This window comes from Malaya genurostris, chromosome 3, assembly GCF_030247185.1.
Source record: "Malaya genurostris strain Urasoe2022 chromosome 3, Malgen_1.1, whole genome shotgun sequence".
In the NCBI taxonomy this organism is placed as follows: Eukaryota; Metazoa; Arthropoda; class Insecta; order Diptera; family Culicidae; genus Malaya; species Malaya genurostris.
The window spans coordinates 193,700,266-193,716,739 of NC_080572.1; the positions used below are offsets into that span (position 1 = coordinate 193,700,266).

Here is a 16,474-nt window from a genome sequence, read left to right on the forward strand (position 1 = left end):
GGCCCTTTTGAAATGTTGACGTCGAGTTAATTTACGTTTCTTTCACTGAAAATCTCGATGCGTGACAGTCGCAAAAGTACGGGTGAAAATCTTTTCACGCGAAATGCTCAAATTTTCACCGTGTTCACTCGTTGAGGGTTCCAAGGGAGGTGGAACAGAAGTTCAATGGCTGTAAAAACCACCAGCTCCCGTTAACATCGTTGGTGTGGGTTTGTGAGGCTTACAAAACGGGCATATTTGACAGATTAATTTAAATCAAAATGATAATTCATTTTGCTTTGTAGTAAAAAAAATGTAACCAAAAAAAATTTCTCACAAATGTTCAAACTACTTACACTTGAAGGACTCACAGTTCACCATTTTCAAAATTGAATTTTTCACATCGGGAATACACGTGAATTATTTGATGTTTGGTCAATTCACGTAAACGAACCGATAATACTCTATTAATTTTAGGGGATTTTCGTGATTTTTCAAGTGATTCTAATGTGAATTTTTATTTGTGTGTCAAGATAATGAGCACGCTTACTTGTGGTTCTAAAGAATTGGATCAAAAGTCGCACTGTTTCGTAAAAACCATACCTACCCAAAATAGAATACAGCGGGTATTACGGCATTTTGGATAAATATGCTTCTCGAAAAATTTGAGTAGATATTACTCCCTTTTGTTGACATTTGTAAATGAGTATAAAGTACCAAAGACATTGGAAATCTATTCATGCTTCACAGTGTATTTATATATTTAAATGTAAACAAGCATTTTAATGTATTTTACTTTCAAACTAGAGTCTGATACGCTCTATCTAGCTCGCTATCTAAAACACTATTTTTTCCATCCTGAATTTTGGTAAACTTTTTACTACTCATTCGGGTCAGGTACGGGTACAGGTAATTTTTAAACGGGTACGGGTCGGGTACGGGTAATGTTTTTTATTTTTTATCGGGTACGGGTCGGGTACGGGTAATTTTTTTTTATTATTGATCGGGTACGGGTCGGGTACGGGTAATTTTTTAAATTTTTAATCGGGTACGGGTCGGGTACGGGTAATTTTTTTTGCTGATCACTCGGGTACGGGTCGGGTTCGGGTATAAGAATTTCTATACCCGACCATCTCTACCAACAAGCCATAGTTTGTTAAAATCCGTCCAATTTTAACGGAGATATCAATATTTTTGTGTAAACGACTTTTCCCCTTATTCCAGCAGTAGAAATTTTGAGCACTGTATGATAAAGAAATGCTTGGGAGCAACGGAAAACACGATTTTTATACTGTGACATACAATTGTTTCTAAGTGCCCAAAAGACTGTGTACAGCATCCGTTTTCATGACAATTTGCCTTGGACCGATTCTAGCACGGTTCGTTTTTGGCAACATAATCGTTCGAATATGGCATTCATAAACCAGATGATATCAGCATTTTCGAGTTGAAAGTAATTCCATAATTATATTGATTTAAACTACTTAGCTGGAAGAACATAACTTCCATATACCATACGACTTAGTTCGTCGAGATCAGCAAATGCGTGTGTGACAAATAATTTCACTCAATTTTTTCGGAGATGGCTAAACCGTTTTCTACAAAATCAGATTCATATGAAAACTAGTATACTTCCAAATTTGGATCCGACTTCTGATTTCGGAACCACAGGATGACATGTGAAACGAAATTAACATAATGCAATTCATTTTTCTCGTAGATGGCTGAACCGATCTAAGATTCAAATGAAATCTAAGAATCATCTATGATTCAAATGAGAGATCTTAAAATCCTTTAAAAATTAGTCAGATTCGATTTCTGGTTTAGGAGATACAGGGTGATTAGTATAAAAATGTCCATTCCACATAAATTAATCAGGTTTATCGGGTTTGCAAATTTGGATAGTCGATTACCAAATAAATTTATTTCAGTTTAAGCGGTATTCTTTTTTGGATTCGGAATGTACCCTCAAATTTTAATTCGCACTACAATTTCTCAAAGATGTCTACACACTCCTCAGGTGAATTTATCTGATTTCGGCTACACCGATCTTAGAACTCCGGATCCAGTTTCGAATCGTTTCTCAAAGTTTAATCATTTTTTCAAAAAGGCCAAATCGAACTTCAAAAACAAAAATTCAAATTAAAGGACTTCCCATACAAAATTGGTGTATTTTATCCGATTCTGGAATTACAGATGATGAATTTTTAAAATTCATACCGATATAGAAGATGTAAATTGTTTGGCGTATTAATTTATGGCCATTCGAATCATTTTGGGTTATGCTAGTTCCTGAATACCAGCTCTGGAAGTACCATAAATAATGACGAAAAACTCTAAAGTGGAACTTACTTCGACATCTCATGGAATGTTCAATCGAATGTCACACGTTAAGATTGAAATTCGATACGATTTGCAGATTCGAAATTACAGGGTAATGAGTGATTAAAATCTCAATTTGCCGTTTGAAACGACGATAATTAAAATAATGTCATGAGAACTTAAACACCTAAGAATATCCATGCAAAAAACACATGCGGATTGATAAAAAAAGGTATCATCTCACTGCTAGGTGGATTAATCACGTTTTTGGCATTAAAAATGCCTTACTCTTCGCTATACCGGGTGTCAATTAAAAGTTTCAAAAATAGCCGCGTAACCTTTTTCTGTCATAATTTTGAACGCGAATAACTCAGTAATTTGTTGATGAATTGATATAATTTAACAAAAAATCGATTCGGAAACTTTTAACTTAAACATGTATGGCATCGTCGTTTCAGTATTTCAATAGCATACTATTGAAAAAATGGTTAGAATCGTCCTATGTTTTCATCCACCAATCCCAGTTGTAGAAAATGACGTCGATTTCTTGTTCGGCATAGGAGGCTTTGCGTCGTGCATAAAAACACCGCATCGTTCTGCGTAGTATGAAGAGAAATCTATAAATAGGGTAAGGGTTCCCTATTTCACCTCATTTGTAAGGACGTCGCCTTCAAACCTCGATTTAGCCACTAAAATATAACTATTTCATATTACTGCTTCATTCGCCTTGCTCCACATTGAGATTTGATTCACATTCTTTGGAAATTAAAATAATGTTCATAAAACAGCAAAAAACACTTATGAAATGTTCACTACTCTGCTCCTAATTTCATCTCAATGGATTTTTATCCATCCTATCGTTGATCCTTTATTCATCCTATAAATTAGCAATGGCGACAGCAATCAAAACGAAATATTCCACTATTACACTCTCAGGTTCAAAATGTCAGAAATCTTCTTAAAAACGGCCTAATGTCAACTATGAGACAATATATGATATTTTTAGAACCAGTTTGAAATCATTTCAACGTTTAAAAATTTTTCAGTCGTTTCCGTTACCTTTCGCTTTAAATTTAAAATTTTACTGAAAAGTTAATTTGGTGAACTTTAAATAAAAACAAAACTGTGATTGCTATTATTTATTCATTAGCCCTCCTTAAAACAAAGTGTAGAGCCAGAGATGCCATTATTACAGATTTATATGTATTGTATAGGTTTTTGCGTTCGCATACTGGTTTAAATCAAAGTACCGATTTTGAAAAGATTTCCTAAATTTAATACAGATTTGTACAGGTTCATAGAAAGAAAGAAGTAAAAAAATTAGACTTTTCTCTTTGAGTATCTATTAGTATTTGATTGCAGTGATTCTTTAAAAGTTTATTAATCAACGGACAAATCGCATGTTAAAGTGGAAATCTATTATGTAGATAATTGATTATGAACACTGACAAACATTTATATTAAAATTTGGAACCAGTTTGAACTATTTGAAGCCAGATATTTTCATAGAATATGTATTACGTTGCAAAGAAAGTCTATATCTGTTCTATCTGTTTTCACTAATAAAATGATGTTAACAGATTTTATTAGTGGAAACAGATTTAACATCATTTTATTAGTGAAAACAGATAGACCAGATATAGAGTTTCTATGCAACGTAATACATATTTTCTATGAAAATATCTGGCATCTCTGTGCACAGCCGATGAAACACACACACTTCACAGCGTTATGTTGACGTATAGCGGAATGAAACCAGTGTTACTAGATTTGCCACAATGGTTATTTCATTAGTATTTAACATGCTCTTCCTGGTAATATTCGAAGCCAAAACAGTTTTATTGAAACATTAATATCAATAATATAATTAAACTAATGTCACGGATACCAAAAAACATACTTTTTGATGAAATTTTGAAGAAGAAAAACAATTTTTGTTTTGTAACATTATGAGATAACTTGGCAACTTTGCCAAACCAAATGAGATGAAAACAAAGCGCAATGAAGTGAACTAAATGAAAATCTTTAATCTCATATTTTTGAAGACTTTTATTGTTTGTCGGGTAATTTTTTAAATTTTAAATCGTTAATTCAACAAGTGGCAAGTGAACATTACCAATTTTGAAGCCATCCAGCATTCAATAGCAGTGTAATTGTGCGAAATAGTGATCATGTTTTGAGACGAATCGATTAGTAGATATTTAGAAACATGACGAACTGTAAATCTTGAGACGAAAATGTGTCCTAAATTGAAAAGTGAGTTTATTTGAAATGAAAAAAACGATAACCGAAGAACTTAAAACCATTTCTTTCGATGGGAAAGTATGACAATAGCTTTTATAATCATTTTAAAACATTTCACAGTTTGGTTCAGGTAGGTTTTAAAATATTATTCATGTTCAAAGTAATGAGGTGAAGGGATGAGATGGAAATAGGAGCTCAGATGAAATAGGGACCCGTTACCCTATATGGTGCAAAAAATTTCTTTGTCTAGTTGAAACAAGTAGCTCGTCCAGTGAGGTGATGGCTGGATTGAATATGCGTTCGCTCGTTGGATTGTCGCTTTTGCTAACTCTTCAGTATACGAGGCTGGGTATCAATTCAAAAATGCAAAACTAACCGCGTAATTTTTTCTGTCATAATTTTGAACGCGATTTGTGATGAATTCATCTAGTTTAACTACCAATCGATCCGGGAACATTTAACTTCAACTTATGCGGTAACGTCATTTAAGTATTTCAATTGCATACCATTAAAAAATTGGTTTGAATTGACCTATGTTTTCACGAGCCAATGACAGTCGCAGTGAATGATGTCAAACTCTCGTCCGATTTGCGCAGTATGAACTATAGCACAAAGGGGAATCTATAAATATATTCCCGAATAATTTTTTTCTTTAGTTTACCCATGGCTTCCAGCGAGGAAAGGTGAGTGGACGACAAAGCTGACATTCATTCGCTCGCTGGATAATTGTTTTTGTATGTGTGTGGTGTGTTGGTACCATATTTATTGGTATTGAATACACGTTAGCTGTTTATTTCGATTCTCCGGTTACTAGCGGGCCAATTTCGAACTATCGGCGATAGATTTTTCGAACCTAATTTGAAGCGCTTGTATATTTGTTGATAAATTTGCCTCATTTAACTTGATTCGGAAAAGTTTGAAAATGATTTAATTTGTCAACGGGTGGTGTGCATACTGAAATCTCCATTTACATACTAACAACACGGTGTCGCGCAAATAGATTCAGTATAAAGTTGTGTTCTGATGATAATCATAGGTGCTTCTTTTTCATTAAATGTTAATAAACACAATGAACTATCTCTCAGCATAATTCCTCAGGTCATATTATTGACCCAAACAATAATCGTGTAACCTAATTGCATAGTCAGAAATTGATTTAGTCATACAAAGCATAATATTTTGGTGTAATCTTGCTTCCAAGAATCTTATAAAAGGGATTCAGACTAAGTGTAGCAAAAACAATGCAATGCAATGAAAATCGTTATGCAGAATCGATTTGAACAAGCTGTTGTCCCACCAGGAAACGCTTCAACTTAGTACAAATATGTTGCACAGACTGATACATATAGAATTACCAGATGCAATAAAATATAGTATTAGAAATAAACTCGAGTCGCCGCCAGTTTTAGTTAAATTATCATTTACATCAAAACAACAAGTGTCTTATCACTACATGCGATGTAACTATGACAATGTTCATTCATGTATTCATAAAATCAAGTTACAATATAAACGAAATTAAGAAATTTGGTTGCGTATGCATTGGTTCCTTAATATGCAAAAGTGAAAATCAATTAAAGTAACAAAATATGTTCTACAGACTGTGTCACATATTTTCTTCCTTGTATTGATGCCATTCTATTTTCAAACACTTTCCAAAGATTATCGACGCTTTTTAACGAAGGATCATTAAAATTACACTATCACTTAGTTTATTGGTTGACGGTTATTCAAATTTTTCGATCAAAATATATAATCTCTAATCGCTGTTTATAAAATGATAAAGTTTGTACCTTCTCTGTCTTGAGAATTATTATGATATAAAATCGTTTCATTTGTCCAGATATATATCTTGCGATTGTTCGTATCCAAAATTGATCTTTTAAGTAACTTTGAAATCATCATAATTGTCTTTCATTCGAAGGATATTTTCCAAACAATTTCAAATGTAAAAATTTGTTGAAGGTATCAAAATAGAGTAGAATCAGTTGTTCTGAAAGAATCTAATTGTCAATTTGATCATTCGCAAGTAAGTTTGTAATTTGTCTCTGTTTAGTGATTCAATCAGCATCTTTATTTTTGTATTTATTATGGGTGCCTCAGAATTATTTCATTTTTAATGTAATTGTGATTGGTCGTGTCTTGCATACAACCCTCTAATTTTTTCTCTCATTCTCCTATTCCCTGTTGAAGTAGAAAAGTTCCATGAGAGTTGCAAAAAGTCATCGGACTTCGGTGTTTATTGGTGTAAATGAATTTAATTCAATGTTTATACTGCTTGATTATCAACGGCAGATCAACAACCGACCAAATCTTCACTATACGGCAAATGCTCCAAAAATGCCGTGAATACCGGGTCCCGACGCTTACGTAGGGGATTAAGACAAGGTGATGGGTTGTCCTGTCTGCTGTTCAACATCGCACTTGAAGGAGTTATGCGAAGAGCGCGGCTCAACATGCGGGGCACGATTTTCACGAAGTCCGGACAATTCGTGTGCTTCGCTGATGACGTGGATATAATCGGTAGAAACAAGGAGACGGTAGCAGATCTGTATACCCGACTAAAGCGCGAAGCGGCACGAGTAGGACTGAGGATAAATGTGTCTAAGACAAAGTACATGCTGGCTGGCGGAACTGAAAGTGATAGGCAACGTCTGGGCAGCAGTATTACGATCGACGGCGACGAGTGGTTGACGAGTTCATCTATCTTGGCTCACTGGTGACTGCGGACAACGACACCAGCCGGGAGATCAGGAGGCGCATTATATCCGGAAGTCGTGCCTACTATGGACTCCACAAAGCATTGAGATCCAGGAAACTTCACCCCCGCACGAAGTGCACCATGTACAAATCACTGATAAGACCGGTGGTTCTCTACGGGCAGGAAACGTGGACAATGCTCGAGGGGGACCTGCAAGCACTCGAAGTCTTCGAAAGGAGGGTGCTGAGAACGATCTTCGGTGGTGTGCAGGAGAATGGAGTGTGGAGGAGAAGAATGAACCATGAACTAGCGCAACTCTACGGTGAGCCAAGTATCCGGAAAGTAGCCCAGGCTGGAAGGGTACGTTGGGCGGGACATGTCGTGAGAATGCCGGACAACAGCCCCACCAAGTTGGTGTTCACCTCTAATCCGGCAGGTACAAGACAAAGAGGAGCGCAGCGTGCACAGTGGCTGGATATACTGCTTGATTTCAATATTTGTCGTACAAAGTTGCTAGTTGATAGTGGCATTTGGCTCTGGTTCTGGACACATGGCTAAGTGAGAAGGGTATTACTACACGGAACGACCGAAATTAGCTCTGTGCCTAATTCGTATTACTGTTTTTGAATCAGTTGATTTTTTTTTTTGGACAAAAACCAGCAATATTTCAATCTAACACGAAATTCTCATTGGCAACTAATTTGTTATTAAAATCAGAAATTTTGTTTCTATTTATCTATCACCATCATTACTAAAGGACAGCACAAAGAACACAAAATGAAATTGGTTTAATTAACAAGTTTATTAGCCAAAAACCCATGAGAAGTGTCAAAGCAAAACAATCCTTTAAAAAGCTAAAAAGGACAGTCTTGTTGAAACTGCTTGCAAATTGTTTTGATGTTTTTCGCATGTGTTCGAGATATCTTTATTTAAATTTCTAAACCGATATGTAAAAATGTCGTAAACTGTTAGTGGAAATCGTATTTACTCAGAATTTGTGCGCACTCGAAGCGATTGTGCGTAATAATGTTTTTACGCGGAACAGTGAAGTGAATTTCGAATGCTTCACTCTAATTGTGATGAAGTTTTTTTGTATCTTCAAACCTTCCGAGCTGCGCCGTCCGGTGTACTACTTGTATTCGGTTTTTGTTTTCCGAGTGCTCAAAGTTTTCAGTGAGAATGAAGAAAACAGTGATTTAGAAGAAAAAAATTGAAAATGATGTTTATGTTTCGTTTATGTCTTTTTCTCCAATACAACATCGTATTTATACCTGCCAATATAGAAATGATAACCGCGTCTGAAATTTTTTCGGCAGTAGTGTGCCATCTAGTGGCTAGTAGTCATTACGGTGTTACCGTTTCGGTGACAGGGCGCCATATAGCTGCAGATTGCAGAAGCCAATTCAACCATTTATATTGGTTGAAAACAACATGTTATTTCTTTAATTCAACTAAAAAAATGGTTGAATGGAAATGAAATGTGTCTTAGCTAAGAAATGACAGCACGTTTAATTTGTGAATTCAACTAAAAAAAATAGTCATTTCAACAAATAATTTATTATTATTAAGGGAACGAGAATAAAAAATCTAAATTTGCAAAAGTAAGATTTTTTTAGTTGTCTCAAAAAATAACTAACTAAAATCAGCAAATCAACTAAATTTTTCGCCAAAATGCTGATTTCGGTCGTTCCGTGTGTCAAATGATGTTTTTGTATCTTCCAACCTTCCGGGCTACGCCGTCCGGTGTATTACTTGTATTCGGTTTTTGTTTTCCGAGTGCTCAAAGTTTTCAGTGAGAGAGTCGATTTCGCGAAGTCGAATGAAGAAAGCAGCGATTTCGAAGAAAAATGAAGTTTATGTTTCGTTTATGTCTTGCTCCAATACAACATCCTATTTATACCTGCTAATATAGAAAAGACAACCGCGACTAAAAAATTCTTTCCGACAGTAGTGTGCCATCTAGTGGCTAGTAGTCATTACGGTGTTAACGTTTTTTTCGGTGACAGTGCGCCACATAGCTGCAAATTGCAAAAGCCAATTCAACCATTTATGTTGGTTGAAAACAACGTTTTATTCCTCTAATTCAACTAAAAAATTAGTGGAATGGAAATGAAGTGTGCCTTAGCTAAGAAATGACAGCACGTTGAATAGGTGAATTCAACTAAAAAAATAGCCATTTCAACAAATATTTTATTATTATTTAGGAAATCAGAAATGAAAAATCTAAATTAGCAAAAGTAAGATTTTTTTAGTTGTCTCAAAAAATAACTAACTAAAATCAGAAAATCAACTAATTTTTTCGCCAAAATGCTGATTTCGGCCTTTCCGTGTATGCGAAAATTGGCGAAGCGGTTTGGAATTCATCATGCCAGTGTTAAAACCATCATTAATAAGTTTGGGGAACACTATTCTTTGGATGAGCTACCAGGAAGAGACAGAAAACCCGGTTCTTCCAACCCGAAGCTGGACCAGAAAGGTCTCTAATCATGAAGAACAAATCAATGTCAATACTTGATTTGGTCAAGAAAGCAAGAACGAGTGTCGGAAAGATCCAGCGTATCAAGAGGCGAAATCACCTAAAGACCTACAAGAAGCAGAAAATCTCGAAACATAGAGTAGAACAGCAGAAGCGAGCAGCAACAAGGGCCGGAAATTGTATTCGCGTCTTTTGCAGTGTCTGGATGCATGCGTTTTGATGGACGATAAGACTTATGTAAAAGAGGACTCAAAAACCCTTGCAGGTCCACAATACTTTACTGTCGTCGTTGGAGAGGTATGGCAAGCAATATGTTCCTGTGGTTTGAAGTCTACCATTTTTTACACTAACGGAACTATAAATGCAGAAATCTATCGATTTGAGTGTTTCCAGAAGAGTTTGCTGCCTTTATAAAGAAGCATAGTACAACTCCACTGTTTTGGCCGGATTTAGCGTCGGCTCACTATGCCAAAATCACTCTCAATTGGCTTGCGGAAAAGGGTATAAATTTCGTTGAGAAAAATATCAATTCACCAAATTGCCCTCAGCTTCGACCCATCGAACGTTACTGGGCAATCGTGAAGAGGGTCTTCAAGAAGACTGGTAAGGCAGCTGGGAACATGCAGGAGTTAAAAAAAATTGGGTCAAGCGTCCAAAAAATGCTATGCAAAACTTGTCCGGAACTTGATGAAGAGCGTTCGATCCAACCTCGTTTAATAAAGGATTAATTTTTAGTTTGAATAAAACATCGTTTTTTATCATATATCGCTAGGAAAAATTGGAATTATTCACTGAGACTGAGACTGTTTTTAGGTGCTAGAGCTTTTGAGCACTTCTGCTTTAGATAATTGTATATGACTATTTTGTTGGCTAAATTATACATTTTTTGAAATAGTTGTGACCTATTCAGAAATAATAGAAAGCTTACAGATATACTGGACACTTTATATAGTTTCATCCTTCAGCTACAATTCTCAACTTGTGGTTTCCGTAAAAAGTCAATCAATATTTAGGCATGTTTCAAAAATCCGTGCTGAATTTCAAGTCGAAAATTTTTTGTCCGATAGAGCCCCACGTTTTTTTTTGCACAGACAATTCATTTTCGAGACGCAATAATAATTTTTTTCACAAAATCGAAAGCATTCAATAATCGCTGGATTCAGCATTAAATAAACATTTGAAAGCACTAACCAGACCGCTATTATAATGCACAGAAATCAAATATATCGAAAACATTTGCAAATTAAAAAAAAAATTCAATAAAAAACGTCTGTCTGTCATATGGAAACGAGTATACAACGTTAATCCATGAATCGAAATAATTGATGGTTTAGAAGTTATTTAAGCTGTTCGGTTTAACCCCGTGTCCGGACTAGCCCCGGTTTCCCCTACGTGTACGCACACACATACATTTTATGATCTCGACGAACTGAGTCGAATGGTATATGACACTCGGCTCTCCGGGCTTCGGTTGTAAAGTCGGTTTTCACAGCAAATGCATAATCTTTCTACATAAGAAAGGCAAAAAAAAGGGAAAAGTTTGAAGATGCGTCTGTTGCCAAACTTTTGAATATTTTGAACATAAATTTAGGTAGATCAATTCAGGTTTACTCCATTTGATTCGCGTACTTCACCAAAGCGGTCCTCATCGCTTACGTCGTTTATGTTATAATATTTGCTCATGGAACCGAAAGTATCATCAATAATACATTCAAACTTTATTTTTGGATACTGTTACGGTTTTCAAATGATTGATTGAATCGAACCCACTTCGAGAATATTAGGTGGATAGTAAAAAAGTTTCGATTGTCAGTTGCGTCAAGTTTACCATTATATCTCAGGAATCGAAATACATGTATGTTAACCAACGGTCTTTTAAAAAGGGTTAAATTTTTTTTATCTGTTTTTTTTTCAAATACATAGTTATTGTCTAAGAATGACAAATTCTACAGAAAAATGTTGTACTTGTGATTTTCACAGTATCAGTCAAATTTTCGAACTAAAGAACTGAAAAAAAAACCTTATCGAGTCCTACACTGGAAAAAATCGATCCTAAAAATTTGAAATCGATTTACAAAAAAAAACTTGACGTTATGTATGTAGCAAGATGGACAGTTTTGCAGGGAAAAAAGTTTTTCTAATGAATACTTTTTCTTTTCCACCACTTTTTGTAATTTTCTCTCAAATTGAGTTTCATTGAAATCTTAGATGATAATAAACATCGATTTACTTTAGTTTTCGATAAAGACACTGGATAAATAATTCAGTTTGGAAATAGTTTTTCTTCTTAGGCAGAACTTTTTTTCCTTAAAATGCCCATCTTGCAATGTAAAAGCGACTGGAAGGGAACATAATCACCTATATTCGGAAATTGTTTTTAATAAAATTACACATGGATTTTTTTTTGTAAATCGATTTTAAAATTTTAGTCAGTTTTTCAATGTAGGATTGCATAAGGATTTAAATTACTTCTACTAGAAAAATTTACTGATTTTATGAAAATCGCTTGTACGAAACTTTTTGGTAGGTTTTGTCGTTTTTCTACAATAACTATTTTAAAAAAATAGATTGAAAAAATCGGTTTTCAAAAAAAAGTCTAGATCAATTTTGGAAAAACAAAGTATGTCTTCATATCCAGAGAGTTTCACTCAAATCTGAGAATATGCAGCCTTCGATTTAGTTCGAGATTTGTCAATAGTAGTTTTCCAATGCAACTACGCTTTCCGAAATAGATTCAGGAATCTTCAAGAAAATTTAGCAGATAAATTTGCGTTTGGTGGGTTACATAGTTTAAAAGATTATATCTCACGAACACGATTTTTTAACCATGACGCTTCTGCTTCTCAATTACTTCATAGTAGCTTCCAAATGTTTCCGCAAGTTCAATCCGCAAGTTCCAATCGAGTTGATATGGACTCCATACCAAACTGGCATTTTCCAGCAATGGTCGAACTAAGGAACAGTATAACACCTTCAAACAATGTGGATCCTTGAATTTTCTGCTGATTTTAGCTACGAATCCGAGTTGTTTCGTTGCCTTAGATATTAAAGCAAAACGATGCTGATTAAATGTGAGTTTTGCATCCAATACAACACCAAGGTCGTTAACAAGGTCAACTCTTGTAAGGATTTGTCCATCAATTTTGTAATCGAAGACTAATGGACGAAGTATTCGGTGAAATGTAATTACTTGACATTTGGCAATGCTGATTTCGTCGACACCATGCGACAAATTCATCTAGCAATTCTTGAACATGGACGCAGTCCTCATAATTACGAATTACTAAGTACAGTTTCAAATCGTCGGCGTAGATCAGCTTGCATCCATAACCAAGCAGCAAAGCGGCATCGTTGAAAAACAGAGCGAACAGAAAGGAACCCATATTACTGCCTTGTGGAACTCCTGATTTATTCGTAAACGGGGATGCTACTGAGGTTCCCAATTTTACACGTAGAACTCTACCACACAAATAGGAATTCAACCACTCATCGAACTTCTGTGATGCATCAAGTCGCATCAGTTCACATAATAGAATTCGGTGGTCTATACGATCAAATGCCGCTTTTAGATCGGTGTATACTGCATCAATTTGTACTCTTTCCTCCATCCGCGAAAATCGGTTAATATATAACTGTTTTGTACGAGAAAGAATAACAGGCAAATAACTATTTCGAATGTTGTAGTTCTCTATGTTCTTCGAACTTGACCAACGTCTTAAAAGTAACTTCCGAACGAACCTAAGATAGTTGAAATCGGTCCAGAGAAGAGAGTTCATTTATAAAATAAAGCGGGAGTTTGTAAATCGAATCAGTTTGTAAAAAAAAACTTACGTTATTTGGGATTTACTTCGAAAAAAGAGCTCACGCAATTGGGGATTCAGTTCGCAAAAAAAAATGTTTTTTTTTTCTTCATAAAAAATTCGAATGCAACGAAGTTCAACTTTTGTCCGGTTTTTGCATTCGAAATTTGTTGTCCGGTTTTTGCAAACAAGATGTTTTTAAACGATTCTTGCATGGCAAAATCTGTGTCCGGTTTTTGAACTTTATAATGTTATCCGGTTTTTGCATTCAAAAATACCTAAACGGATTTCCAATCTAAGTTGCTAGTGTAGTGCAAACTATTTTCTCTTATCTTTTATTTTATCTAGATAGAATTGTGCTTTTTATCCTCTGATTAAATGATCGGTTCTGGTAGAAATAGGTATATACAAGTGTTACTCAGAATATACAAACTAAAAAAATCAGAAGTATAATATCAACTATGCAATATTTAAATAGATATTCTAAATTTTGAAACGTTGCTTCAGATAAACATTTCTTTTTACTGTGACGAATATCTACCAATCCAATAAACCTCGGAGAAATTAACAGTCCGAAGAGCTTCTTTTGCTTTTTATCCAAATGACCATTCAATCGAATAATGTCTATTGAATCTAGCTAAACAGAAATGAACTTTCGATCATTTTTCCGTCAAGCTTGGCTACAAATATCTAGACCCAAGGACATTACTTACTTTACTACTTCCGACAGAAATTAAAACTGCTACGATTTAACCTGTTCAACAACGCGTTTCGTTGTCAGATGCAAGTTCAAGTAACTCCCACTGTGTAATTCAAGTACGGCTAGCAACGCATTAGTGGCTGCACCTTTAAAACTCACATTTCAAAACAATTCGTCGGAAAAAATAACTTTCCAACGATCACCGACCGAACTGCAAGAACATCCCAGCGCAGCAGAAAATAGACAGCTTTTTTTTCTTCGTTTCCTTCGCGACGACAGCACAAACCTAGAACTTGGCTCATCAGCAAGAATGAAACGTGATTCCAGTAGAACCGTACACGATGAGAACACTATTCCGAACAGAACCTGGTAAGCATTCACTTTGAATATCCTTCACTGCTTGTTGTCCAGTTCAGCAGTGGATGTTTTGCGTTTGTCTCGACTGATAGCACTTTTTACTGTTAAAACATTGCACTTCGCAGACAGACGGTAGTCAGAACGAACTCATTTCACGTGTTATCACAAGCACTTCACAATACAACATACGCGGTTCTTTTCCACGGAACACGATTCGGAGTCTATGTCAAAGACGAAAATCACGACACTAACGACGCTGTCACAAGCTTTCCAGCCAAGCGCACAAAGTGAACTGAAGCCCGTCGCACCGAAAGCACTATGCTTTGAGCCCAAAGCGCAGGAATGGTGATAGCGTTCTTCCACTGATCCGCTGAGACGATGTGGCTAAGGAGATCCAAACATGAGCTAGGGCAGTGCTGCTAGTAATGCGGCTTAGTTTCGAAATCTATTAAATTCATAATTCAAAAATCTCCGTTTTCTATATAGTTTTATTTTAAGTGATCACTTTGATTTCATCACACTGTTTTCACATCCAGATGTTAATTTTTCAAGACCAGTAATATACAATTCAAACAGTAAATATATTCGATACCGCATCGGATCATGAAACCCGAAAGCACTGGATCAAAAGCTCCGGCTAATCCTTCAAGAGAGGGAGAGAAAAATGAAAGAGAGTTTCTCTTTTAGAAAGGTGAGAATCACTTTTCGTTTACTCCCGCACGCTCTTTCATACCACATTGTAACTACGAACCCACATGGAAGATAAAGAGGCATCATATCAAGCCGAACTCGGGAAAACCATTTGTTTTCGAGCTGATAACAATTAGTGCCATGTGCGGGTGTGCGCGCAAGCAGAGTTTCATGAGGCGAACCGAATGAGCGAATCAAAACAAAAGATAGAAAAATCTAATACCATTCCATTTTAGGTCCACATTTTGTGCGATCTATCCTATGTAGTGGCATTCGGTTCGGTTTGGTAGCGATGACTCGTAAACTGGAATGTGACTACGCACCGTGAGTGAGAGAGGGCCGTGTTTTGGTCTGGAATTTGCTCTTTTCTTTTGTTGGAATATTTAAGATTTCCGGAATAGTAGAACAATTTTAAAAAGGTTTGTAAATTGCAGATTTCGTGAATGATCAGGAACTCGTTTTTTGCACTGTTACAAGGAGATTTTTTCAGGTTCCATTTTATTTTGTTTTTTTTTTGTAGTTTTTATAATGGACCAAACTTTACACCTTTACCATTTTGGCTCTGGCCTTAGTTTTGAGCAATTCGAGAAATTAACAGCAGAAAAAGTGACAAAATCAGAATCGAAGTGAAGCAAAGTCTTGGCATTACATTCCTTTTGTAAAATTTAGCCTTTCTGTTTCAACAGCCTTAGCAGCCGATTAATAGCGTACAGAATCGTTGCATGGCTAGTACTCCGATCCTTTTGACGCTTTTTAGAATGGCAAACCATTTGTTTTGCACGGATGGAGAGACCGATTCAACTCAAGACTGATTTTTAAAAAAGGCGCATGCACTTCTTGTAGCAAAATTTACACCGTGAAAAAAATGAATACTTTTGCAAAAATGAGACAACCAATAAAAAAATAAAACAAAAAAAAATTCTTTATTACTTTTCTAAACAATTTTTCTCCTTTCAAGTGATTGGTGGGCTTGATGGTATTGCAAATATCATCAGATACAATCAATTAGAGTTAGAATTTAATATAGATGTATGTTACAACATTAGCTTAATTATTAATTTTAATGAATGAAATACGGAACGACTTGAATAAGATCTTGATTGCATTACGCTCCAAACATCCGGGGTTCTGAGAGGCCGGTAGGGGTTAACTGAGCTCTGTTTTATGTTTCATTTTTATACTACCAGCCCTTATTACCAGTGTGA

General features: G+C 35.6%; 1 protein-coding gene across 6 annotated transcripts in view; it reads right to left on the bottom strand.

Annotated features, from left to right (window-relative positions):
• LOC131436088 (PDZ and LIM domain protein Zasp) overlaps nucleotides 1-14,747 on the bottom strand; it is a 211,029-nt gene extending 196,282 nt beyond the window's left edge. The window contains exon 1 of one of the 6 annotated variants that reach the window (XM_058604559.1): nucleotides 14,589-14,747. The gene's annotated coding sequence lies outside the window, so the exon portion shown is untranslated. The other 5 variants (XM_058604557.1, XM_058604558.1, XM_058604561.1 and 2 more) reach the window with 5 other exon arrangements.
• Nucleotides 14,748-16,474: the final 1,727 nt, after the last annotated feature.